The sequence below is a fragment of the Mustela erminea genome, chromosome 5 (genome assembly GCF_009829155.1).
Source record: "Mustela erminea isolate mMusErm1 chromosome 5, mMusErm1.Pri, whole genome shotgun sequence".
Lineage (NCBI taxonomy): Eukaryota > Metazoa > Chordata > Mammalia > Carnivora > Mustelidae > Mustela > Mustela erminea.
This window is the reverse complement of record NC_045618.1, coordinates 9,547,771-9,571,999: the sequence shown is the minus strand read 5'-3', so window position 1 is coordinate 9,571,999 and position 24,229 is coordinate 9,547,771. Positions and strand designations below refer to the sequence as shown.

At 41.6% G+C, this 24,229-nt stretch overlaps 1 long non-coding RNA gene across 2 annotated transcripts in view; it reads left to right on the top strand.

Annotated features, from left to right (window-relative positions):
* Positions 1-3,886: 3,886 nt before the first annotated feature.
* The window catches only part of LOC116590385, a 38,979-nt gene continuing 18,636 nt past the window's right edge, over positions 3,887-24,229 (top strand). Inside the window, exons 1-3 of one of the 2 annotated variants that reach the window (XR_004285576.1) lie at positions 3,887-4,118; positions 7,271-7,398; positions 7,656-7,788. This is a non-coding gene — a long non-coding RNA (uncharacterized LOC116590385). Of the gene's footprint in view, positions 4,119-7,270; positions 7,399-7,655; positions 8,258-24,229 lie in introns of those variants that run through there. The other variant, XR_004285575.1, reaches the window with a different exon arrangement.

Here is a 24,229-nt window from a genome sequence, read left to right as displayed (position 1 = left end):
ACTAGAGAGAAACATAAAATTAAGCTCTGAGTGATACGGCTAGGAAACCACTGTGAGTAAAAGGCGTGAGCTTTAGCCCATGAAGTTGGTGACAGGTTTTTTTGCTTGGATACCTACTTTCTTTTATCTACATCTTGTTATTTCCAGCATATTCTGAAGGTAATAGCTCCTTGGATAAGTTCCCATATAAAAGAAAATTTTCCTTTTTAAAAATAACATTTTAGGGACGCCTGGGTGGTTCAGTGGGTTAAAGCCTCTGCCTTCAGCTCAGGTCATGATCTCAGGGTCCTGGGATCGAGCCCCACATTGAGCTCTCTGCTCGGCAGGGAGCCTGCTTCCTCCCCTCTCTCTGCCTGCCTCTCTACCTACTTGTGATCTCTGTCTGTCAAATAAATAAATAAAACCTTAAAAAAAAAAAAAAAAGATTGTATTTATTTATTTGACACAGAGAGAGAGCCCAAGCAGGGGGAGCAGGAAGCCTGATGCAGGGCTCGATCGCAGGACCAGGGGATCTGAACTAAAGGCAGATGTTTAACTGCCCAGCTGAGCCACCCAGGCGCCCCTAAAAGAAAGTTTTCCACACATGCCATCTACACTACGGTGACCAAGCCGTGCTCACATCACGTTACTGCAAAGCAAGTTATTCTCTATATATCCCCCTTATCCTACAACAGCTAAATTCTATAATGTTTCCGTTCTCCCTGAATCGATACTGTGTTAATTAAAAACAACAACAACAACAAGGGGGCACCTCTCTGGCTCATCAGTGGAGCGTGGGACTCTCGCTCTCGGGGTTGTGAGTTCGAAACTCACACTGGCTATAGAGATTACTTAAAAATAAAATTTTTTTTAAAGTTTTTTTTTAATTTATTTATTTGACAGACAGAGATCACAAGTAGGCAGAGAGGCAGGCAGAGAGAGGGGAAGAAGCAGGCTCCCTGCCGAGCAGATAGCCCAATGTGGGGCTCGATCCCAGGACCCTGGGATCATGACCTGAGCTGAAGGCAGAGGCTTTAACCTGCTGAGCCACCCAGGTGCCCCTAAAAGTTTTTAACTAGCTAAAATGTGACTGTAAAGTATATGATCCCGTCTCATGTGTCTGCCCATGCACCTGGAAGAGAGAATACTTCATTGATTCTTCTGGGCACAGATATCTTTTTCTGTCCAAATTTGGAATCTGAGGGAGGCTTGCTTTGAGGATCCTGTGAGTCAAACAGTATGATGATCTCCACCATTTAGAAAACTACTGCCAGTTGCATTTTCAACTACTGACAGTATTGTCCCAAAAGAATTGATTTCTCTCTCATAAAGATGGTCAATTTTTTCCTGCTCTTCAGATGTCATCTTAAGGAAATATGAAGCCATTGGGAATCATTTATATATGCAGTTGGTTGCACTATTTAGTGTTCGGGGTTGCTGACTGTGAAATCAATCTTTACCAACCGTACTGATGGAGTTGCTGGGTCACAGGATACCCACATCTACAATTTGAAGATACAACACCAATTTGTTCTCCAAATGGCTGAACCAATCAAAAATTCCAACAGCAGGGTTTTAGAGGTGTAGCTATTTCTTACAGAAAAGGGTATTCATTTATAATGATAATATTTGGAAATACATATCACATTGGACATGCTTCACAATCTATGGAGGATTTTTTTTACCACTCCAAAGACTTTGTGGATGAATAGGTATACTTCCGAGTGGACCACTCTGCTGAGGAGATAGCATGTCTGTCAATCAATGGTTTGTGCAAGTTCAAGCAGAAAGCTCTGGTATCCGAATTCTCTCTGAGTTTCCTCCAAATGAATTCCCTTTCTTTTCGTTCATTGCTAGTTGAAAAGTGACTTTGAGGAGATTAACTGTTGAGTCTTTCCAGAATTCAAAATAATTTCCTTGAGTCATAACTAGACCTGTGCTAGATATAATTGAGTGACCATCAGAGATCCCCCCAAGACCCCCTCCATGGAGTAGAATTGTTTTGGAGAAGTGACTGCCCAGTAGGCACTACATTCCCCAGGTCCAGCTTCTAGGCAAGACTTGCACTCACCAAGGAGATATGAGCGGAAGTGATGTTATCTCATGCAAGCCAAAGCCATTAAGATATATGGAGAGGGGTGGTAATTGGGTAAGGGACATTAAAGAGGGCACGTGACGTAATGAACACTGAGTTTTATATAAGACTGATGAAACGCTGACCTCTACCTCTGAACCTAATAATACGTTATATGTTAAGTAATTGAATTTAAGTTTAAAAAAAAGAAATATGTGTGTCTTCCACATAATCTTTCTCCCCACACCATCAACTGAATGAAAAGAACTCTGTATCTAGTGGAGGGCAGAGCCACACGAGGGAAGGAGCCTGGGTTCTTCATTGCCGCATGGAAAGCTTCCTAACTAGTTTGGACTGGGAATTAATATATTTTTGTCGTGGTAAGCCATTGAGAATTGGTGTTAATCTGATCCAGAAGCTAATACCACCCAAATTAATAGAGAAAACATATGCAGCTAAGTAGACTTTATATTTACACAAATTTGAGTCCTGCCTTTGTCATAAAAAAGTGTGCATATTTGTGGCTCTCAGGTTCACAGATGCAGAAGCCAAGGGCCAAGTGTTTTCATAAAGCCAGCATCTGTCTACTCCTTGGTATTTATTTATCCAAAGGAGTTCAAAACATGTTCACACAAAAACCCACACACAGATGTTTATAGAAGCTTTATTCATAATTGCCAAAACTCGGAAGCAACCAAGGAGTGCTTCAGCAGGCGACTGTCTAAGTAAACTGTGGTGCATCCAGACAATGGAAAACTGTTCAGCAATAAAAGAAAATTTTTAAAAAAAGAGCTATAGAGCCATGAAAAGACAAGGAGGGAACTTGAGTGCATAAAACTAAATGAAAGAAGCCAGTCTGAACAGGTCTGATTCCAGTCCCTACCTGTCATAGGCATGATTCAAGTACATGACATTCTGGAAAAGGCAAAACTATGAAGACAGCAAAAGTATCAATGGTTTCCATGTGTTAAGGGAAGGTGGGAAGAGCATAAAGGATTTTTAAAGCAGTGAAACTACTCTGTATGAAACTAGAATGGTAGGTACATGTCATTATACACATGTCCGAACCCACAAAATATCTAACACCAGGAGTGAACCCTAACATCAGCTATGGACTTTGGGTGATAGTGATTATCAATGTAGGATTATCAGTTGTGGGTAATCTGGTGGGTAATATGGGTAGAGGGGAAGCTAAGCATGTGTGGGGCTACGTAGAGGGCACCTGGGTACTCTCTGTACCCTTCTCTATTTTCCCACAAACTTAAAACCATTCTAAAAAATAAAGCTTATTTTTAAAAAGTGAACTGAGCAAAAAAGAAAGCCAGCATCTTTGGATTTTCTATTAACTCTTCTTGGACCCAAGAAAGAAAAACTTACATGTATACAAAAAATGAGGATAAATACAATGAAGGGATAGAATACGACTGTAACATGAAAATTTAAAGCGCTCTTTAATCTTATCCATTTTTAAAAGGTATTGATAAAAGAGGTTAAAATAGGAAAGAGGAAATTTTTAAAAAATAGAATAAGAAAAAAATAAAATTAAAAAAATATAACTTTGAAAGACTGAAGAATCATGGGGGAAAAGCCATGAATTCTAGGTGTTGCTTTTCCCTACCTCTGAAGTTCCTCGGTTCTCATTGATCGGTGAACTTCGTCTTGGCGGGATGTTCTTGCTGATCTGCGGAAGGGGCCTGTTGCCGGATTCTCAAATCTCTTTACTGGAGGCAGAATTGCACCGCCCTTGCCAGGGGCCGGGCTAAGTCATCCGCTTGCTTCGCTCTCGGAGCTTTTATTCCCTGAGCGCTTTCCGTAGAGCTCAGAGGACGGGAATGAAGATGGCGCCGCCCAGTCTCCGCCCAGAGGAGCCGAGAGCTCTGGGCCCCGCTCTTTAGTGCAGCCTCAGAGAAAAGGACTCAATCCCTCCCGTCTCCCTGGTCTCCGGCTGCGCTCCAAGCTCAAGCTCACCCGGCCTGTCACCGACCGTTTCCGTCTCTGGCGCATGGAGTCTCCAAATCCAGATTTCTGCCGCGCGATCCTGTGCCACTCCTTCCAGAGAAGGAAGGTGAGTCTCCCCGGATCTGCCACTTGTGGGGTCCCTCCGGGAAGAGCAGTGGCCTGACTGTGCCTCAGATCATGGTGTAAGGTAACCCGGAGCTGAGAGCCCCCTCTTCGTCTCTACAGCCGGCTTCCCTGCTCCCATACCTGGGAGCTCTGCCACCCTCAGACACCCCGGGTCTTTCTCTGACCCCAAGTGTCCTGAGAGCACATTGTCCCCGCAAGGGCTCCACCCTCCAGTTAGCCTCTGGAGCCCCGTCCCCCAGTGGCGCAGACTTCTAAAAGTTCCAGTTTTGTTCTCTGCTGCTCCGGCGCTTGCCAGGAGCCGGCCCCTCCCCCCGCGGTCTCTCTTCCCGTGTATCGCCTCGGATTCACTTCTCCACACATCCTACCTTCCAGAAAGTGACTGCTTTTTTTTTTTTTTTAAGATCTTATTTATTTATTTATTTATTTATTTATTTATTTGAGAGAGAGAGAATGCATGAGGAGAGGGAGGGTCAGAGGGAGAAGCAGACTCGCTGCTGAGCAGGGATCCTGATGTGGGACTTGATCCTTGGACTCCAGGATCATGACCTGAGCTGAAGGCAGTCGCTTAACCAGCTGAGCCACCGGTGCACCCCAGTAGTTGCTTTTCTGTTCCTAGAATTGCTGCTTTTCTTCTCTTCCATCTCCTGTTGAGTTTGTAGGTGTTCAGACAACTATCTTGACAACTATCTGGCTGAATTCCTGGGACCCCATGAAATTTAGGTCACCTAATCCTCTGCCATCTTTCTCCTCCTCCTACCTAGAATCTGGGTTTTGTTGTTGTTGTAGTTTAAGTAGGCTCCATGCCCAGTGTGGATCCCAGCCAAGGGCTTGAACTCATGATCCCAAGATAAGAACTGAGCTGAGATTGAGAGTTGGACACTTACAGACCTTATGGATTTTATTTTATGTTCATCACTTTGAAAATTATTTCAATAACACAGTTTTCCCAATTTCCCCAAAAGCAATCCTTATAAAGATGACCGCTATGCCAGCAGCATAGTGTGTGTTTGTTAATCTTCATCATTTCTACTACAAGCAAAAGTAATGCCTACACTTTATCAAAATGAACTTGGGCAACAGAGAAGTATAAAAGGAAAATAGGGGAAATGGAATCCTATTGTACATGCAGTTTAGCAATGGGCTTTCCAGATGAGACTATTTATCTTGGGAATCTCTTTGTGAATGTCTTTCCCATGGCGGGTGCCCTCGATACATTTAAAGACCTGAGAGCTGACTTTAGTGGCAAGAGTCAGCAACTGATACTCTTCCAGCATTTCTTCAGCACTGTCTGCCTCCTAATTCTGGCTCCCTCTGTATGAGTGTGGACAGAAGCAGCTGGCCCAAGGAGCTCATCGGTGCAGAATTGTGCCCAAAGGAGGTTGGGTGTTCCAAACTTGGGTCCCAGCTGGGTCTCCTCCAAGGGCCTCTTTGTAGCAGGAACCTGCTAGTCAATGTTGCCAGGGAGAAGATACTAATTACTTGAACATGGTGGTAACGGTCTATATGCAAAGAAGCCATCTATCATAGAGCTTCTGGATGCATCACTCAAAGATCTGAGAAGTAAACAAGGCAACAAGACTGAGCCCCAGGTATGGGCAGGGTGTACAAGGCTGAAGCTGTCTTCTGCATGCACAGTGATCCTACAGGTTTGCTTCCATCCAAGTACTTAAACTTGATCTCTCCAGAATTCTGAAATGAGATACAGGAGCTGCTCTCAGATCACTGCGTTCTACAGAGGTGCTTGCGGCTTTCCCTAACATCCCTGGGCTTGGACCAGGAGGATGGCACCCTCTGTTGTCTGTTTCCACAGCGACACCGTGTGGCAGGACCAGCAACAGCGGCCCAAAATCCTGGACGCTGGTTTTCCCATTTTCTCTGCTGGAGATGATAGCAGCCAGGAATCATGGAGTACCCCTGCGGGGTGATATCACAGGCAAGACGATAGCACGAAAATTAAAAACACATTCTCACTCTAAGTAGGACAGGATAATAGAATTACTTAAGTTAAATAATAAAATAAATGTGTATATCAAGCTGATGACTAGATTAATCACAAAGGCAGCTATTTCTTGTTACGTGCCCTCTATGATTCAGGAATGTAAGGTGCTTTGCCTTTGGCAACTCATTTACCCTTCACAGCAGAACTTAGGTGTGCCTTTATTTTCATCATTTGAGGAAACTAAGAGAAATTAAGGAACTTACCCACATTTACTTGTGCCAAGATGTGGTAAAATTTCAGAGATCAAAAAAAGAAGCCAGCATCCTGGGAGGGAAGAAAGATGTCCCTTCTTACATTCTCTGTCCCCTCTAGGTGCAGAGGGGTCAAGAAAGATCGGAAAGATTCAACAAAGGATAGCATTCCCACAAATTGAGACTTCCAGTTTCTCACGTCACCATGTCCAGTCCAAATCTTACAAAACACCTACCCATTTTCACCTCCAGTTTCTCATTGTGACTGGTAAAAAGCAGTCATCAAATGGACCCATGGACAGTGTTCTTACAGTTATGTCATACAGATTTCCTGGGCACGATGCCCAACTTGGTTTAATTTATTCTTATTAATTAAAATAGAGCTTCATAAAGTATGATTGTTATATTGAATTTATATGACCTAGCCATCTGCTGGGAGCACAAATGTGTGTGACAACAGAAAAGTGATGTCACACACGAAACATTCTATTCTCCATTATCTTCGCTAATAGTGCAACATAACTCAATGCAAAGAAGTATCCTGACATTCAACCCTGCTCCTAATTCTTCTCACACTTCGGTCTCCGGGAGATTTGACAGGACTAAAAGTGTATTAACCTGGGATCGTGCGGTTGCAGAGAAGGAAGACATGCCAAACTAGTTCATAGGAAGTTGTGGATTTTCTCTAAAATAATCTTTTCCCGGGGCACCTGGGTGGCTCAGTGGGTTAAGCCTCTGCCTTCGGCTCGTGCCATGACCTCAGGGTCCTGGGATCGAGCACCGCTTCGGGCTCTCTGCTCAGCAGGGAGCCTGCTTCCCTCTCTCTCTCTGCCTGCCTCTCTGCCTACTTGGCGATCTCTGTCTGACAAACAAATAATTGAAATCTAAAAAAAAATAAATAAAAACTAAAATAAAATATCTTTTCCCAATTCTCCCCCACAGAGACGTAAGGATGGACTTAGGAAGCAGCAAGTGCCCCAAATTTCTGTTAAAGACAACCTGTTAATGAACGTAAACCTCACAGTGTAAAAGCCAAAGTATAGTTGATGGATGCCAGAAGTCAGAAAGTGGTGAGTGTCCAGGGAAGAGGAATGAGAATAAACTTAGGGTAATATGCGGAGAGAAGCAATCCCATCAATAATTAATGGAATGAAACAGGTTAAAATTGCAATAGCAGAGGAACCAAAATGAGGATATAACTGGAGAAGGGGGAGGCAGCAGGGAAGAGGGCATGTTTGTATTGGTTAGCTATCGCTATGTGACAAATTACCCCCAAAACTCAGCAGCTTAATACAACAGTCATTTATTTTCACTCCTCCATCTGCAGATGAACTGGAGTTCACCTGATCCAGGCTCAGTCTGGCTAAATGGCTTTGCTTTCCCCTGCGGGCCAATGAGTCAACCAGAACAGCTTTGCCCCACATCTCTTATCCTTCTCCAGAGACCAGCAGGCTCACCAGGTAACAGCAGAGATACAAGAGAGCAGACCCTGCCATGCAAGCACTTTTCTAATCCCTTACTGCATCTTGACTAAGAACATCCCATTATCCAAAGGGTGTCGCGTGGCTGAGCCCACAGTCAAAGGATGAGTCGTGGAGCAGGGAGGGTCTACAAAGCCACATGGCAATGGACAAAGAGGTAGGGAGGGATGAAGGACTGCAACCAGGGGGCACAGAAAGGTGGGTGATGGTAGAGGCGAACTAAATCCTCTTATAGATAAACAAAATTCTATCAAAGAAGAAACCAATAGAAAATACTCCATAGGACTGATGGTGCCGTGGTACAAAATTATTATTTAGAGAAGCAGATTAATACTCAAGAGAACTGAAAATTGAAATAGAGTTGTTTCCTTCTGAAGATTAGTACCAAGATGAGAAGCCAGTGAGTTAAAGCTTATAAAACCTTTTGTTTGTTGTTTGATTGTTTAAACTGTGTGTAATTATTAAAGATATTTTTAATTAATTTTTTAAAAACTGTTTAAAGAGACCCCAACCACTCAATACAGTGTCGCAGATTAAAGATAAAAAAGAAACAGGGGCACCTGGCTGGCTCTGTCGGTAGACACAGGACTCTTGATCTCAGGTTCATGAGTTCAAGCCCCATGTTGCGTGTAGAGCTTACTTCAAAAGCAAAAACAAAGACTCAACTAAAGATTAGAAAGAAACAGTCTTCTCCCTCACAGAGTCCACAGTATTGTAAGGTGGAGCTATAAACAAATATTAGCAAGAAAACACTAAGCAGGGTGAGGGAGACGGGAGCTCAGTGTAACCCCCCCTCCACCCCAGGACAGATCAGGGGGGATTTACAGGGTGGGGGGAGGGGCGACATGGACTTCTCAATGAGTCTTGAAGTGCAGGAGTTTGAGAATAGCCTCTCCTGCCTAAAATCTTCAGAACTGGAAAAATACGTGTTGAAAAATAAGTGTTGAAAAATAAGTGTTGAAAAAAGTTTGCTATCCTAGAAAGCAAAGAGAACTGCCTTCTGTGGGTATGTAACTATGATAAATACCTGAAGAGCAGGAGGCATCCAATTGAAGAAGGAAACACCAGCCTAAAATGTGCTCAGGAAACTATTGCATCACTTTTGGGCAAATGTCCACAAGAACTGAAAGCAGGGACTCAAACAGGTGTTTGCACACCCATGCCCATAGCGGCGTTATTCCCAATAGCCAAGAAGAGGAAACACCCAAATGTCCATTAGAGGATGAACTTACAGATAAACAAAATATGGCCTATCCATACAATAGAATATTACTCAGCCTTAAAACAGGAAGGAATTCTGACACAGGCTCCCGCTTGGCTAAACCTTGAGGACACTATGCAAAGCCAAATAAACCAATCACAAGGACGAATACCATATGATTCCATTTACATGAGCTACCTGGAGTTGTCCAATTCATAGAGAAGGTGGTTGCCAGGGGCTGAAGGAAGGGGAATGGGGAGCTAGTGTTTCATGGGTGCAGAGCTGGGGAAGATGAGAACGTTCTGGAGATCGGTTGTGTTGATAGTTACACAGCCACGTGAATGTCCTCACTGCCACTGAACGACATGCCTAAAAATGGTTAAAATAATAAAGTTTTATGTGATGTCTATCTTACCACAATAAAAAAGAAAGAATGCTGGGTGTGAGCTATAGAGAGCTGCCAGCCTGGAGACGTGATGTGGGGGGACCAGGGCTGGGCAGAGGATGGCTGCCAGTAGGCAGTTAGGTGGGGCATCCCGGGAGGGGTCTCGAACAAACCCAACCACACACCCCAATGCGTCAGGAGAGGCTGAGCCCCTTGGAAAGCCAGAACAGGGCATTCCAGCAAGACATCATTCCTATAGGGGGACAAAACACTAAACCATATCCCACATTCCCATAGGAACCATGTGTGTGTGAACACGTAGTAAAGATCTGGAAGCATCCCACTGACAGCAGTATCTTTGGGGGAAGTAGAGGAGAATTTTCACTTTCCTTGAATGTTTGAATTTTTCTAACACCAACAGTATATTTGTGGATTTACACAAGTATGTATTTATAGAAGAATAACAGGTTTCCACCAGAGAAGTATGGTGTGCTGGTTACTTTGTTTTCACCACGTACGTCAACGAAAACGGCAATATCTATTCTGTATGGCAATATCCACCAAAGGTTATAGGTACCATCTTGGTGCAAATACTATCCATTTGCATAGAACTAGAAAAATGTGTCTCTTGGAGACATCGCCTTGACTCGTCACTGGAGAACATACAGTGCAGGAGAATTGGTCCTGCTGTTCCCTCCCCCAGGAACCCCCACACCAACACTCAGCATTTGAATCACACAAGACTGAGAAGCTGCCAGCTTCTCCATGCCACTCCAGCTCTGTCCATGCCTCAGCTAAGCAGCTTATCTCTGCCCCCTCTTGACCTCTCTCCTATTGTGTTTGACATGTTTTGTGAGTCAAGTGTGCAGTGAGGAGTAAAGCAGGCTTCAGGGCTGACTCGGCCACTTGTCTGCAGCTTGTAGATGGCATTTCATTTAAATCTCTGTGTTTCTCTGCTTTCATTCCACCAGTGATAATAATAATGGCTGGCATTTTAGGGTTGTTGCAAACCCTGAAGGAGCATCTGTATGAAAACCAGTAGAAAAGGGTACTTGTCTTGGGAAAACATTCGAGGTGAGCAGCAAATGGACAATAGTTGGGGCACGACACTTGTCTCTGCAATGAAATTGTACGCCCATCCCAGGGATTGTCTGCTGTTTCTCCCGCAAAGTTTTCAGTTTCATCTTCATTGGTTATCTTGCTCCGGGATGCCGTGAGATGCTCATCCCAGCAGATGGCACAAGAGAACGGAGTCAGGGAAAAACAGCCTGTGCGTTTCAAGATGCACAGTGAACCAAGTTAAAGCACGCATGCCCTCCTGTGCTTCTGAAATAGCTGTAGACAATGACTTCACAGTCATCATTGAACTTCCCTAGTTGAGTCTGGAAGTCATGAAGGTAACCACTGCACCAAAAATAGCCTGTCCCAGAGATCCACTTAGTCAACAACATTCATTCCCTGAGCACTCCCATGGTATTGGAGACACAGAGATGGATACAAAATATCCCCTGCCTGGGGCACCTGGGTGGCACAATCGCGTAAACATCTGACTCTTGGTTTTGGCTCAGGTCGTGATCTCAGAGTAGTGAGATCAAGCCGCTTGTAAGACTTCATGCCCAGGACACAGTCTGCTTAAGACTCTACCTTAGCCCCTCCCCACAAAAATAAATAAACCTTAAAATATATTATATATATAATATATATGTTATATAACATATTGTGATTAAGGGCAAAACCAATTGCCTGAATGTGACAGGTTGGGTTCAAGTGGCCTGCACAAGCCATTCTTCCTGCTGCATCCGCTCTGTCCAGCCCCACTGCCTCAAGCCCAGCTCATCGTCTCTGGTCTAGATTACTCCAGAGACCTAAGATAACTCCCTCTAGTTCTATTTATCTCAAATTCATCCTCAGGGTACTCTTTCTTAAATGCAAATATCATTATGATATATATACCACCTACTTTAAAAAAGATTTAACAGCTCTCACTGATCTCCTAATAATATGCATATCCTTAAACTCACTCATAAGGCTTTTTGTGATCTGCGCTCTGCTTTCCTCCCCTGCCTCAACACTCTCCCTCTCTCCTGCAATCTATACATTAATCCAAGAGATACACTTTCAAATTCCCAAATGCTTTTTATCCCCTGCTGATCTTTGCCTAAGTTGTTTTTCTCTCTGCCTAGAATACCTCAAAACTAAAAACTAAACCTCATTCCTTCCCACTAGCTGTTCTCCTTAATCTGGCTCCCTAGTATGTAAATGTCAGGTTTCAGATTAAATGTTATTTCCTTTGGGAAGCTATCTCGTGTGCTACAAGACTGGGTGGGATGAGACCCTCCCGGGTACCCCAACCACTCAGTACTTCCATCTTCCTAGAATTTAATGTGTCTCTTGGTACCAGGTTTGCCTTCCTTTCCCTGTCTACTGAAGCTCCTTGAGGACAAAGACTACCGCCTCTTGTTCGACAACGTATCCCCAGTCCCTGGGACCATTCTTGGGACAGAGTAGCACTCCATCAAAATTCATTGAGTAGAAATCATAAAACACAACTGATACCATTCAGGGAATCGTAAGACCTTTGGCGCCTGTGTAGGTCTTCTGACGTAGTTAGCCATGAATCCTTTCCATCGTGCTCTGATAGTGCCGATAGGCTGGGACTTAGAGGTCCCCTTACCAGTGTTTTCATCCACGGCAAAGAAGTTATGTAAAAGAAAAAAGAAAATAAAAGTCACTTTTGATTTTTCGGGGTATCTTCTTGTGTCATCCCAGGTGGTTAAAACACAAAAATGTTAACGCAGGTACTGTTCTCAGAGTTAAAGGGACAAAGAAGGTATTATGGTAAGGCATCTAGAGAGGAACAAAGGTGAGAATTGGTCACCACCCCCAGGGCGCGTTGAGTCAGGAGCAGGAAATAATATCAGTAGAGCCCAGTGGGAGCAGGAATCCTGGAGGAAAGGCTGTTTGGTGGAGTTGGGCTTATGGAGGAAGGAGGCAGCTATAACCACAGGATGCCCAAACCGGAAGACGACGGGGAAGAAATTTCCAGACCTCTCTTTATCACAACCTCCAATCTCCCCTGTGTGCCTCCCACTGGCCGAATCTGCAAGCAGGCTGACGAGGAAGCCTGGGTCCTGCAGTCCACGGGGCCCCACTGGGCAGAGCATGAAGTTGGGAGGGGAGCCCTCAGTGGGAAACAAGTAACCCACATCCTCACCTAAACCCACATCCATGAGAGGAAATGTATCTTCCCTATGACCTTAGGAAAATGGAACTAAGCAGAAAATATAGAGGTTTTGTGGGGGCGGGGGAGTCCATTATTATTTTAAATAGAGAAGTCCAGAAATTAATATAACAGACACCCACATTCCACCACCGAAATATATCACACTAACTTTTTATCATGCCTGCTTCAGAATTATTGTTCTTTTAAGGGGGAAAAAAGTGCAAATAAGTTATCTTCCTCCCTTTCCTCCATCTCCCATCTTCTCCTGAAATAATCACTAAATTGGAAGCTCCATTGGCTGTTCTGCTATGTGTATTTGTATCCATGAACAATAAGTAACATTGTTTTGTGTCTTTTTCTGTTTTACAAAGTGGTCCCAAACAGTGTGTATCCTTTAGAATCTTGTTTGTATACCAGGTACAGTGCTTCTGAGACGGCTGTTGATACACACAGATCTGGTTAGTTTGTTTTGACTTCGATGTGGTTTTCCAACCCATGAATATTTACATTTCTTCTGATTACCAACATATTTGAATTTATTTCCATCATTCTTATTTTGTAGGGGTTTTTTTTTCTATTTATACTTTTCCTTTCCTACCCTTTTTCAGGGGAAAGGAAGTATCATTGTCTTTGTTGTCTTTGTTACCTGTTTCCTCTAACCATCTAAGAAATTAGATTTTGTTTCTCTTCTTTTAATTTCTTAAGTCATTCACATGCATCATTGCCATAAGGAAAATGTTAGGATATTAAAATGTTTTAACTGTGGATCATTCTCTCCCACCTTTCATGTTATTGCTGTCTAAAATTTTAGTTCCCCATCTTTAACCATAAAAATGTGATCGATCATTCAATAGTTAATTTTTAGTCAAAGTTTTAGATTTACTCACATTTACTAACCACTTTGCTCATCTTTGTATCCTTGCATCCCCCTCCTTTCTTTTGAAATCTATTTCCTTCTCCTTGAAGCAAACCCTTTGGTGGCTCTTTCAGCAAGAAACAGTGAGTAATGGTTTTAATCATTAGCTAAATATTTTGAAGGCACTTGGCTGGCTCAGTCAGGGGAACCTGTGACTCTTGATCTTGGGGTCTTGAGTTCGAGCCCCATTTGGGTGTAGAGATGACTCATAAATAAAAATTTAAAAACCATTAAGTATTTTTATTTTTTTTCACTATTTTTAAATGACCCTCACCCCTGAATGATAGTTTAGCTAGGATAAAATCACTGAAGACGGAAGGTTGCATTCTTTAAACAGTTTGAAAATAGCAATTCTATTGCTTCTGTCCTCTACTGCTGCTCTGAAGAACTCCGTTGTCCTTGGCATCATCTCTGCTGCAGGCAATGTGTTTTGTCTCTCTGGTTCCTTATTTATTTGTCTGTTGTTGTTTGTGTTTGTTTTTTGAATATTTGAAAATAGTTTCAAATTTAAAGAAAATTTGCAAAATAAAAGTAGTACAAGAATATTCAGGTACCATTTACCTAAATTCACTCTTAACCTGTTACTCCATTTGCTTTATTTGTTCTCTCCACCCCCACACACAATTTTTTTCCAAATCGTTTAAAGATAAGTCATGCATCTCATACCTTTTACCCCTAAATACTTTAGTCTACATTTCCTTAGAGACATTCTCTTACACAGCCCACAGTATAGTTATCAACTTTAGTTAATTTAAGAATGATATATTGTAGGGGCACCTGGGTGGCTCAGTGGGTTAAGCCGCTGCCTTCGGCTCGGGTCATGATCTCGGGGTCCTGGGATCAAGCCCCGCATTGGGCTCTCTGCTCAGCGGGGAGCCTGCTTCCCCCTCTCTCTCTGCCTGCCTCTCTGCCTACTTGTGATCTCTGTCTGTCAAATAAATAAAACCTTTAAAAAAAAAAAAGAATGATACATTGTATTTAATCTTTCCTTCTTATTCTGACTTCTTCAGTTGATCCAGTAATATCCTTTGTAACATCATCTTCCCTATCCCCTAAGTACACAATCCAAACTAGTCTTAGGTATTGATCTAGCTGCCATGTATCTTTAGCCTTCATGACTCCAGGCTCTTTACACACCTTTCACACTGACCATTTTATTACCTAACCCTCCCCAATTTTTAAATAGAATGTTCCTCATTTGGGGTTTCTCTAATGTTTCTTCATTAGATTCACGTTCTACATCCTTGCCTGGGCATATCACATCAACCATGTGTCCTTCTCAGAGCATCACATTTGGAATTTCTTTTATTTCAAAGAGGGGAAGGTTTTTCTCTTTCTTCAAGACATTACTAAAATGGGCAATAAATACAAATGGGTTTTATATTAACTGTGATCTATGTAATTTCACAATTTGAAGGTTCATTTTTTTTTAAGACTTTATTTATTTGACACAGAGAGAGAGCACACAAGCAGGGGGGAGGGACAGAGGGAAAAGCAGGCTCCCCACTGAGCAGGGAGCCCAAGGTGAGACTCAGTCCCAGGACCCTGGGATCATGACGTGAGCCGAAGGCAGACGTTTAGCCAACTGAGCAGCCCAGTCATCTCTGAAAGTTTCATATTTAACTACCATGTTCACTAAGCTAGACCCAAAAAGGATACAAGAAAAAGCTAACTTGATTCCTTCAGTCCCTTCAGACTTTCTCTGCAGCTCCTTCCCCATTCCAATATGAAAGCTTCGATCATAACCTAAGAATTGCATACTGTGGGGCTAGTCCAATATGAATTCAAAACTGTAAGTGTATTCCAATTCATATCTTCCCCTCCCCAGCTTGGAGAGAAGACATCTTTACCCACATTTAATGAAAGTGCAGCTCTGTCCTAATAATGTAGCCGCCACTTGTCACTCCGCTACAGGAGAGGAATGGCTCTACCATGCCTCTTGATTTTAGATTTTTCAGGAATGTATCTTTCCTAGGATCCTCCAAGTTCAGGAAACACGTGTCAGGCTTGCCAAGCAGTACTACTGAAGTCACTTTCTCTTGGTTGGAGATGAGAGGGAAGCCTTCTCCTGCTCCTCCACAAATGTTCGAGAAAACATAGCATGTCAGTAACTCTCTTGAAGGGAGGGGGGTTGAGGGATGAGTGAGCCTGGTGCTGGGTATTAAGGAGGGCACGTATTGCATGGAGCACTGGGTGTGGTGCATAGACAATGAATCTTAGAACACTGAAAAAAATGAAATAAAATTTTTTAAAATAAATAAAGTTAATGATACTGGGTTCATAAAAAAAAGAAAAAAGAAAAGAAAAGAAAACGCCCTCTCTAAGCCTCTTCATCTTTAATGTCCTCTATAGGTCAAAAGCGGGTTACTGACTCATTGTCAGACCAGTTCTACAATCTATTAGAGTGTCCTGCATTTGTGACCAAGAAACAAACTTTTAAATCTGGGTCACACTTGTCACCTATTGAATTGTGCTCAATCTCTTGGTCCAGCTGAAACTAAAAAGAATCTCACATTCACATGCAGGTAGACATGTCTTTTCTTCTGGAAAATTCTCGTCCATTCCCTTTTTTTTTTTTTTTTTAAGATTTTATTTACTTATTTATTTAGGAGACACAGAAAGAGAGAGGCAGAGGGAGAAGCAGGCTCCCATGAAGCAGAGAGTCCAATGCAGGAGTTGATCCTAGGACTCTGGGATCATGACTTCATCTGAAGGTAGACACTTAACCGACTAAGCCACCCAGGTGCCTCAGCCATTCTCTTCTTTAAATATGGCTTTTCCAAATGAAATCTTGCCATTTGCGACAACATGGATGGAACTAGAGCGTATCATGCTTAGCGAAATAAGTCAAGCAGAGAAAGACAACTATCATATGATCTCCCTGATATGAGGAAGTGGTGATGCAACATGGGGGCTTAAGTGGGTAGGAGAAGAATCAATGAAACAAGATGGGATTGGGAGGGAGACAAACCATAAGTGACTCTTAATCTTACAAAACAAACTGAGGGTTGCTGGGGGGAGGGGGGTTGGGAGAAGGGGGGGTGGGGTTATGGACATTGGGGAGGGTATGTGCTTTGGTGAGTGCTGTGAAGTGTGTAAACCTGGCGATTCACAGACCTGTACCCCTGGGGATAAAAATACATGTTTATAAATAAATAAATAATTAATTAAAAAAAAAAAGCATATGGGAATGCTAATGATTGATCTGTGCTATCATCTTCATATATGAAGGGGAGCAAATGAAAAAGAACCCTGGTAAATTAAGTATTTCAAAGCCTTATGATAGTTCTTAATATAGAATTATACTTTTAGAGGAAATACAGCTACAGAAGGTGACATATCAAGTGTCCTCTTATTTGTCAAAGTAACATAACATTGTGGAAAAACAAATAAAAAGACATACTTCACAAATATGAAAAAAAAAAATGGCTTTTCCCAGTTTTTTCTCTTTTCTCCTTCTGGAACTTCAGTTGGACTTATGTCGGCCTGCCTCATTCCATGGTCATTCTACTCCCCACCCAACAAAATGTCTTTCATTTTTCCCATCTCACAATCTGTCTGTGGCATTCTGGGTAATTTCCTCAGAACAAATTTCCAGGTCACTAATCATTTCATCAGACCTGTGTAACCTGCTCTTTATTCCATCCACAGAGATTTTTTTTTCTAATTCCAATGACTTTTTTTAATTGCTAAATGTTTAATTTGCTTATTTCCAAATCTATCTTTTTGCTCTTCTTAGAGTATCCTCTTCTCCCACCATGGTCTCTTTTTCTAAAGTCTGATTGCTTTGTGGATTCTTATGTTATCACCTTTCTCACATTATTATACAATTTTAAGTCCTGAAGGTGCTAACCCTTCTTTGTGTGGATGGTTTCCTCACATTAACTGTTTTTTTATGGGGTTTTTTTTGTTGTTTTTTTAATTTATTTATTTGAGAAACAGTGTGTGTGAGTTGGGGGAGGGACGGGGAAAGAAGGAAAGAGAATCCTCAAGCAGACTGTTGGCTGAGCGTGAAGCCCACTGCAGGGCTCCATCCCAGGACCCTGAGATCATGACCTGAGCTGAAATCAAGAGTCAGATGCTTCCAACTGAGACACCCAAGTGCCCCATGATCTGTTTGTTTTTTTTTTTTTTAAGATTTTTATTTATTTATTTGACAGACAGAGCTCACAAGCAGGCAGAGAGGCAGGCAGAGAGAAGGAGGGGAAACAGGCTCCCTGCTGAACAGAGAGCCCGATGGGGGGCTCAACCCCAGCACCCTGGGATCATGACCTGAGCCGAAGGCAGAGGCTTTAACCCGCTGAGCCACCCAGGCGCCCTGATCTGTTATTTTTTTTATTGTGACTTAATACTTACTGGAAATCTCATGCCCCTTAAGAAAGTATCCCTTTAGCATAATTGTAAATCTACTTCTGTTGAATGCTTTAGAGAGTTCATCTGTCTGAACCCAGTCTATCTATAATGTAGTTAATGGAATATTTGGACTCAATATTCATATACAGCACAAGAATGTGGCTTCAGTTTTTCAGAAGAGTTTTCTGTTGTTGTTTTGCTTTTTGTTTTTTTACCCAAAACATCAGGCTGAGACAAGCTTTCTTACTGCTTTCTTGAGATACTAGAGAGAGTTTTCTAGTCTGCTTTTTTGGAGAAAGCAGCCATTCCATGCAATCTGGTTATATGCAGGAGGTTAACTTTTAGTTCTTTGTGTTACATGCTTCCTGTCACTACAGGGGGTTCAATTCCTAGCCCCGAGTTCCTGGGGCTCACACCAAAATCTGATCTTCCCTAAGTCATTGTGACATGAGCTGTAACACTTACTGCTCCCCTTGGGAGTTCTCTCTTCAGTTTTGTCATTGAGGAATCTTACTTTTTCTTTGAGTTTGACTATGTTTTTATTTTTCCTGATGCTTTATTTTCAAATTTTCAAGAAGTTAAAAGAATAGCATGCTCAACGTGTATATCTCCCATCACTGAGATTCACCTCTAGTTAGGGGGGAGAGAGAGAGAATGAGCTTGGCTTCCTCTTTACCAAAGTCCCTGTTCAACGCTTTAGTTGACTTTTTCTATTGAATATAATTCATTTTTCAGTTAGGTGCACAGCATATATCTTTCTCCACTCCATAGCATGTATTTTCACTCTCTTAATGTTGTCTTTGGATAAATAGAAAAATCTTAATTAATGGGGTGAGATTTACCAACGTATTCCTTTCTGGTCAAGTGATTTTTTTTTGGTTCTTCAGATGAAATCATTCTTCACCTTTATTCTTTTTTTTTTTTAACCTTTATTCTCATATAAATATAAATGTGTTTGTGTGAATTATATGTACTCAGATATATGAATTATATATGTGTAGTTTTATTTATGTACATTTGTGTGTATGTACATAAATGCTGGATAAACTACATATTAAAAAAAGTCTTTACACACATATATAAACTGCATATAGATGGCTTATCCCACATTTCTATACATTTGTAATAGAAGATGGGGGGATATATTAGCTCAGTTCAGCATTTTTCCATACCTTACAGTATAGGTAAAGGAAAACCAATAAAGGAAGAGCAATAAACAAAGGAGTTGAAGTTTGGTCCCTATGACACCACCTCCAATGTCGGTGTGATTTATGGAAATGACTTAGCCCATAGTGTTGAGTTTAGCTTTGTCCAACCATTCGGTCACCCGATTTTATGTCTTCAAACCAATTTTTTTTTTTTTAAGAAACATAACCATCTTAAAGATTTTATTTATTTAGTCATCAGAGAGAAGGAAAGAGAGAGCACAAGTAGACAGAGAGGCAGGCAGAGGCAGAGAGAGAAGCAGGCTACCTGCTGAGCAAGGAGCCCGATGTGGGACTCGATCCCAGGACCCTGGGATCATGACCTGAACCAAAGGCAGTGGCCTAACTGACAGAGCCACCCAAGTGTCCCATCTTCAAACCAATTAAACATTAAGTGGTTTCTCAGGCATAATGTTAGTCAAGATCTCAAATTCACATCATACTTACTGAGAAAAAATGTTAAATATACTTACAGTTAGATGTATTTCCTAGGGGAAAGTTAAGGGAAATCTGTTATCAACAGTATCCCTTTGTGACTAATAAAACAAGTTTTAAAACAAAATCCTTTAGCTTCTAAGAATCTGTGTTCTCATCAGTAAAGTGGTCATAAAATTTATTATCCAAACCAAGACATTCTGATAATGAAAGAAGTTTCCATTGATTATCATTCTGAAACAAATGGTACAAACACGAACTGTCCCAGGCATCTCTACCCATTTAGAAAACAGGAGAGCTGTACCAATGATCTCAAAGATTTCTCCTAGTCTCCCATTCTATTACCCCGTGAGAAAAAAACAAAGGAAGAAGTTACATTTCCTTAAACCCATTTCCTACTCTGCTAAATAGGTATGTTGCCTCTTCTATCACATGATTTAATTTTTGATAAGCTATGCCATAGTGAAAATTTCAATAATTCCAATAAAGATAGAGGAAAATAGGGAGAGGGATATAGGGAGATGATATAGGAGAGGCTCCATTCCCTTTACCTTTTCCCCCCAAATCACGTAGTCATACTTAGAACTCCAGCGGGGTAACTTGCACATTGTACTTAGTGAGAGGGACAATCTGAAGTGTTTGGGAAGTGATCTTTCTGGGTCTCTTGTGCCTACGTTCAGTATGTTCATTGAGAATAAAAGTTCCTCAAAACCCCAGTTCTCGGGGCACCTGGGTGGCTCAGTGGGTTAAGCCGCTGCCTTCGGCTCAGGTCATGATCTCAGGGTCCTGGGATCGAGTCCCACATCGGGCTCTCTGCTCAGCAGGGAGCCTGCTTCCCTCTCTCTCTCTCTCTCTCTCTCTCTGCCTGCTTCTCTGCCTACTTGTGATCTCTCTCTGTCAAATAAATAAAATCTTTAAAAAAAAAAAACAACCCAGTTCTCACAGCTGACTCACAGTGTGAGGCCAGACACCTCTGGCAAAATAAGAATCCTGGAAACAGACCCACTCACATATAAAAGGTAACTTAGAACTCAAGAGCAGTGGCATTGAAAACCACTGGGGAAAGAAAACACAATTTAGAATATACTGCTGGGACAATTGACGTCATGAAGAAAGTGATAAATTAAACCCCACCTCACATAAAACAAATTGTAAATGTGAAAAACAGTATTTCTAGCACTTTCGGAAGAAAATATAAGAGAATGTAATTTTATGATACCACAGTCGGAGAGTAATTCATAAGACACAAAAAAAACCCATAAAGGTTAAATTTTATAAATTACTATTAAAACCTCAGGATGAAAAAAAGAGGTCCATAACAAAAATAAAAGGACACCCACAATAAGCATATAATCATCAGAGATTAATCAACTAAGATAAATACATATTACAAACATTTTTAAAAGACAATCTCATTAAAATGAACAAAGAATATGATTAGGGAATTTAAAGAAACAAAAATATCCAATGAACATATAAAAGGATGTTCAAGGGAGGGGCACCTGACAGGGTCAGTTGGAAGAACTTGGGACTCTTGATCTTAAGATTTTGAGTTCAAGCCCCATCTTGGTTGTAGAGATTATTAAAATAAATAAACTTTTTAAAAAAAGATATTCAGAAGAAATGAAATCTAAAACAACATTAAAACATAATTGACACCCATAATTTGGCAACAATTAGGGTCTAATACTAAGTGTAACACTTAGTATTATTAGTAGTAGTAGTATTAGTAGTGTTATTATTAGTAGTAGTACTATTATTACTGATGTAACACTTAGTATTTTAGATCCTAATTGTTGCCAAATTATGTCAAGAAGTTCTAATAACTGAAAATTATGTAAAAAAAAGCTCTAAGAACCAAATTATGCCAAAAGTGTCAAAAAGAAAGAAGTGTTGTTCATTGCTAGCAGAAGTGTAAAATCAGTTCAGTTGCCTTGATGAACAATCTGACAGTACTTTGTAACAGTGAAAATCGCTTATTTTCAACTCAGAATTACATGCCGAGGAACAAATTATGGAAGTTACATGTTCACAAGATATGTAAAAGTACTGATTGCAGCAGTGTTAATAATATTGTAAGGTAAACCTATTTTTCCGTCATTTGGGGAATGGATAAATAAACCAATGGGATAGTATATAGTAGCTAAACCAATTTTAACTTTATAATTAAAAAAAAAACTAATCGCAAAGGCACCTGGGTGGCTCAGTGGGTTAAAGCCTCTGCCTTCCACCCAGGTCATGATCTCAGGGTCCTGGGATGGAGTGTTCTCTGCTCAGCGGGGAGCCTCCTTCTCTCCACCCCACCCCCGCCCCTCTGCCTGCCTCTCTGCCTACTTGTGATCTCTGTCTGTCAAATAAATAAAATCTTAAAAAAAAAAAAAAACTAATCACAAAGATACCTTGATGCCATTTCTTGTTTTTTATTTCTAGCAGCTCCATTTGACTTTTTCTTATATTTCCCCTCTTCCTGCTGAAATCCCCCATCTGTTCATGCATGTCATCCACATTTTCCACTAGAGCCTTTAACACATTAATCATAGTTATTTTAATAGTTATTTTAAATTCCCTGAGAGTTCCAACACCTGGATAGTCTCTGAGGTTGGTTTCGTTCCTCTTTGTCTTTCCCAGTGGGCTTTTTTCCTCTGTGAATATCCTATAATTTTTAATTGAATGGGCAGTGTGTTCAGAATAGTAACAATCGAGGTGGATAACATTTATGCTGGGAATGGGTTCATGCCTTCTTTTCAGCAGGTCATTAGTGTGGAGAGTTACGTTGACCTCGTCAGAAACTGAATAGGGTTGGAGTTTTGTGTTTGCTGTGGTTCCTTCCAGCACACCCCTAGCTTCAGATTCCTTTAGGGTTACCATGTGCTTAGTGGAGGGGCTGGATGTTGGATGTTAGAGGGTTTCTCTTGATATTTTTGTTCCAACGCACCACATGGGGGATCTCCTTCCATACCTTTGTCCCCACCCCAGTGGGAGGCTGCTGTTTCTTGGTTCTCAGTGCTTGCTACCCTGAATGGTGTGAGAAGGGGGTAAAGGGGAAATTCTGTGCTGTTCTGTAAGTCCGTGTGTGCCTGTGTCTCATAGGTATGAACTTCCTTAGTGACCCTGTCCTTCCTCCACATGGCAGCCAAACTCTGTCTTATCCCTTTAGAAGGTCTTCTTCTGGAGATAGCATCCTGCCCCTTCCCTACCAGTAGGAGACCACTAAAATACTGGGGATGCCTGGGTGACTCAGTTGGTTAAGCAGCTGCCTTCGGCTCAGGTCATGGTCCCAGCGTCCTGGGATCGAGTCCTGCATCGGGCTCCCTGCTCTGCCACTCTGTTTGCCTGTGCTCACTCTCTCTCTCTCTGACAAATAAATAAATAAAATCTTTTTAAAAATAAAATAAAATACTGGTCTAGGATTCTTGCTTAGAACTTTTCTACCTCTTTCCCTGAGATAAAAATGAATTTTTTTTTCTTTTATTTTTTCCCCCCAGCCACCGTGGGTCCCACCTGTGCTTCTGTGGGTGAACATTCCTCCTTCAACAGCTTACAGCTTTAGTTCCTCAGGGGAAAGGACTCCTGCCGTGGTGACGAATCTCCTTGAGGTCTACACATCTAGATAAGTGCTTTCTGGTCTCCCTTCTTGCCTCAGTGTTTCCTTGTAAGCATGCAATAGAGGCCCATGTGAAGCACCTCCTAATGAGTGTGAACTTCCCTTGTGTTCGGGGCCCCCAAGATGTCTATACTGTCACAGTAACTCACACTCAGCCTTTAGAAATTCATCAAAAATTTTAGTTGACTTCTTCTTGACTAGAATGGTACCAGTGTTTCTTCCTCCCAGGTTCTGCCAAAGGGAAGCTTCGTGCTTATCTCCTGTCTCTCCTTGGAGACGACTGTCTTTCCTTGGATATCAGTGTACTTCACCCTCCGGCCTCAATTCTGTAATGGGTTCAAGAAAAGCTTATGATTTTGTAGTTTATCTGGATTTTCTTGTTAAATAGGAGTGACGCTTCTAGCTTTCCACATCCTCAGTGAAAGTAGAATCCATCTATATCTTTGATTCTTTTTTTTAAAGATCTTTTTAAAGATTGTATTTATTTATTTGTCATAGAGAGAGCACAAGCAGGCAGAGTGGCAGGCAGAGGCAGAGAGAGAAGCAGGCTCCCTGCTGGACAAGGAGCATGATGCGGGACTCGATCCCAGGACCCTGGGATCATGACCTGAACTGAAGGCAGTGCCTTAACCAACTAAGCCACCCAGGCGTCCCTATATCTTTGATTCTTCATTTCTTAATTTCAAACATTAAAAAATGGATCCAAATTAGCAAGGTGATATCATGTGTTAAATCTGGTTAGTGATTCCATGATGTGGCAAAGATTTTTTACCTGGATACATCATCATCTTAAATGAAAGACTTAATTTTCTGCCCACCATGCAATCAGATGTAGGCATATGACTGACTAAATGTGAGCCAATAAGATGTGAAAATGTTGTAGGAAACTTCCTGAAAGTCTCTTTAATGAGGAAGAGGCATTCCTATGGTGTGGGATATGAATGTGATTGCTGGAGCTCCAACAACCACATAGTAAGCATGAGGGCATCTCAGGAATGGCACAGAAGATAAGGGGAAGTTGAGTTCCTAATGATGATTTTGTAGAATGTCAAATCAGCCCTGGACTGACTATCTACAGTCTTTTATGTGAGGGAAAAA